General features: G+C 38.3%; 1 pseudogene; it reads left to right on the top strand.

Annotated features, from left to right (window-relative positions):
- Nucleotides 1–690: 690 nt before the first annotated feature.
- LOC149193054 (ETHYLENE INSENSITIVE 3-like 1 protein pseudogene) lies at nucleotides 691–2027 on the top strand (annotated as a pseudogene).
- The last annotated feature ends 2258 nt before the right edge of the window (nucleotides 2028–4285 follow it).

Raw genomic sequence — 4285 nt, 5'->3', positions numbered from 1 at the left:
AACCTGCTAGTTAACTAACTCACATGAAATGAGTGAAAGTTATCATAAATAAACTTGTTCATTTGCAATATAAACAAATATTAGGTCATTGACACCAATAAATTCAATATATCAAGTCAAAAGATATCAAGTGGTTATACTTAGTTTACTGGTATAATACATACGTAAACGAGATTACCAGTATAATACATGTACAAACAAGATCTATATTTCAAACAACATTTTACTCAACAAATAATATCGGATGTAATATGTAAGTACTCATGTATGTCATCTATATCATTAGGGATGGTTTTAAATAAGTTAAGCATCCCACTGAAGTGCATGATTAACTATACTCATGCTAGTCCTGTAAGTCAGTGTAGACATCGCCAAAATAGGGGATAAGATGGTAGCGAGAAAAATTGTAATAATTAAATGGTGAACTAAATCGTCTTTGTAGGATCTAGCCAGTCTATCTACCTAATTAGACTAGATTTCATACTTCAAAGACATTGAAGTTATCTTATCATTACCACACTCCCATTGAAGCTAATTGTCACTTATCTACATATAATCCCAAAATTTTGGCACAACCAATCTAGGGTAAAAGTCATGGTGATTTATGATGGGAAGGGTTATCCAAGAAATTTGGATCAACTTTATGTTCCTCTTGAAGAAGATTCAATGTGTGAAAATAAAGGTGAGGTTATGCATGATGATGAACTTAGTGAGGATGACATTGATGTGGATGATCTTGAGAAGTAGATGTGGAAGGATTGTATCTGGCTTAGGTGCATTAAGGAGCAACGAAAGGGAAAATGGCATAGCGGCGCAAAAAAACAAAAATGGTCACAAGAAAAAGCCTGAATGAAAAAAAAATATGTCCCGAGCATAGGATGATATATTGAAGTACAGGCATATAATGATGGAAGTTTGCAAAGCACAAGGTTTTGTATACAAAAGAATTCCTGAAAAAGGGAAGCCTGTAAGTGGAGCCTCTGACAATCTTAGAGCATGATGGAAGGAGAAGGCCGAATTTGACAGGAATGGCCCTGCTGCAATCAACAAATATCAAGAAGAACATGCAACACATGGAGTAAATGAGAGTAGCATGGTTGTGGCTCCTACCCCTCATACTCTCCAAGAACTTCAGGACACCACTTGGGTTCACTTTTTCTACCCTTATGCAGCACTGTGATCCTTCTCAGTGGAGGTATCCCTTAGAAAAGGGTATTTCTCCTACTTAATGTCCAACTACTAATGAAGATTGGTGGCAAAAATTAGATTTTCCAAAAGGATATGGGCCTTTTCCTTATAAAAACCCTCATCATCTAAAAAAGGCTTGGAAGGTGGGGGTTCTTATTGTTGTTATCAAGCACATGTCACCTAATATAGCCAAAATTCACAATCTTGTTAGGAAATCAAGTGCTTACAAGATAAGATGTCAGCTAATGGAAGTGAAAATTTGCTAGTAGTTGTCGACCAATAAGAGGCATCGGCTTGCTAGAGAAACCCTAATTCTTGTCCACCAACTAGTGCTACAATGACTACACATATTGGGTTTATGACATTAAGCAGTAGAAACAAGTATGATGTTGAAGGCTTTGAAGATGATTCAAACTCCATTTATAAAAATACTAATGTGCATGATTGCAAACCACAAGACTTGGATATCTTAAATTCTAAGGTACAGGGATGCAAATCACAAGACTTTGACAATTTCAATGTTGGTATTTCAATTGAGGGAGTTTCATCTCTTCAGGTAAGAGATAATGTAGATTTTATCAAAAAAATAAAGTTACCACAAGAATCTCCATTGGAAGATCAAAATTTCTATACATGTCCACATGATTAGTGCCCATATCATGAGCACTAGCTTGGATTTTCAAATGAGAGTTTGAGAAATTATTTTCAATATACTTGTTCAAGTATAGAACATATTTCAAGGCATGGGATTTCAGAGACCAGAACCTCAAGAGAGTAAATCTTTGTTTTGTATATCTATGGGGCAACCTAACCAACTACAAGTTCAAGGAAAGTGTTGAAAAATGTAGCAAGAAATTATCAATTTGATTTTGTCTTGATTAAATTGAGAAATTTTGAATTTCCACATCAGTAGACAACTTGGATGCATTTAACTTGTGTGACATGGCTTTTGTCACCTAGTTTGCTCAATAAACGCGAGCTAGAGGAGTTAGAGTTCAATTAAGCATGTGTGATTGCTAATTTGTAGCAATTAAGGTCAGTGATTTCAAGTTGTTTTCAATTAAACTAGTTTCAACTATTAGAGGAACTAATGGAAGGTCAGTTGTGTAGTGGGACTGTTAGGACTCCAGGAAACTCTCCTAGGTTGCAGCTCGGAGATGCCTAGAAACATATAATCTTCAATATTGTTCTCAGAACTGTTGTAATGGATGATGGTTTGGATCAAGTCAGATAACCATTTCAGCTCTATTCTCACTCAAGACATGCATGAACACTCTCAACAATACAAGGCTTTAGACCACTAATGCTCAATAATTTATAAATTCAATGGATAGATGGAGAATACTGACTATACCAGTAGATTGCATACATAAACACATATGAATGGCCAGCTACAGGAAGTAAATGAGACTTGCAAATCTAATTTATCAATGCAGAGATAAGATGACAGTTATCTGGCATTAGACACAACAAAAAACCTGAATAACCTATTCAAGTGTAAGCATAGAACAGCAAAGAGAATGGACATTGAACATATAATAGCAAAAGAAGCTTATATTGCTAGAATGAAGATGAGAAGCTTGAAGGAACAGAGGAGGAACAATCTCCAAAAGTTGAACCCTTGTTACATCTAGTTTTCAGCCTTTTATAGGCCTTTTACAATGCTCCTGAGCTCTCAAAGGCTCAGAGTCTTAATCTGTCTGATATGTCTTGTTAACTGATTGATTCTCTGAAGAGGCAAGCATGGCTCGGAGGTTTTTTCCTTCTGACAGAGGAATAACCACCTTCAGGTAGTTTGATGCGCTGTCTGGGGGCTCTCTCGTGTCGGAGATGCCCCATGATGTTTGTTTTGAGGAGCTGCATTGTGGCCTTTGATATTTTTGTTTGTTTTGGACAGTTGCACGTGTTGTGTTGTGTTGTGCTGCTCCTCGACCTCTTTGTCGGTTTGGGGATGAACTGCGCGTGTTGTGGCCCTTTCAAAGGTTTAACAATGCATGCTTTCTGTTAAAACAGAACAGCGTTGCCATATTGTGGACTTCTACCTTAAACAATGATTGTTTCTGTTTTAAACAGAAAACACAGCAACACTGAGAAATCCCGCCCCTCTGTGTCCTTTTCGGACTTCAAAAGTCCTCAGATATGGCTTATTCTCCTCTTGGGTCCGCCCTTGCAGTGATAGCACATCTCCACCGTTGATCTGGGAGTCCTAGATCCAATGGTGGTGATCCATTTCGGGCGCCTCTTTTGTACTGGAGTTAACCGCCCGATGAGGGCAGTTTTCTCTCTCCTCATCCTGGACACGTGGTGGTCATTGTATGGCATCGGGCGGAGTTTGGCCTAAACCACTTATCGCCTTTGGCTCCCCCAAAATCCTGTCGGTTTTGTCATTTTCTTTGTGTTTCAAAAATGCACCAAAACATTGAAAATCATTAAAAAATGGACTTTGGCGGACTTCAAAAATTATATTTTTCACTTCTCGGACCCTTTTGGGTCCGAGCTTCATCACAATCGACGCTGCCTTGTTTCCCTTTGTATTTCGTTATATAATGAAATACATTAAAATGCATTTAAAACAGGCTTACTGCAAACCTGAAATTTTATCGAATATGTTGTATATAACCATCGGGTCCGGTTATCGGGTCGCCCATGTGTATATGCCTGCTCCCTTTGTATAGCCGATGTGATATAGCGATGTGATCAATCGCAATCGCATGTCGCTGATTCCAGGGCCTTTTACTTTAATCTCTGATGCCTCGCTGATGTGACTCACTGATCTGATCATCGGAGATCGCTGATTGGCGAATCTTGTGCCCATACTTAAATCATCCTCTCTGCTCGACCGATTGTGATTAGCCACTTAGATCTGGGCCGTTGATCAGCCAGATCTAACGGCTGGTATTCTTTCACTGTTTAAAGCCTGCGATACTTGATTTTCATTATCTTCTTTGGTTTTTTACCTCCTGATAGTGTATTTTCGCCCTTCCAAGGGCTCTCCTCTTGCAATGGTTTTGACTTTGAATGATCCTTAAGAGGATTTTGAAGACTTTTGGGGCATACTTGGATCCTTTGGCATGATTTTGAGCAAATTTGGAGACTT

This window comes from Pinus tabuliformis, chromosome 2_2 (assembly GCF_031772625.1).
Source record: "Pinus tabuliformis cultivar Carrire ecotype Pingquan chromosome 2_2, CPIR1, whole genome shotgun sequence".
NCBI lineage: Eukaryota > Viridiplantae > Streptophyta > Pinopsida > Pinales > Pinaceae > Pinus > Pinus tabuliformis.
Note: the sequence above shows the minus strand (reverse complement) of the source record. Positions and strands in the feature narration are given on the sequence as shown.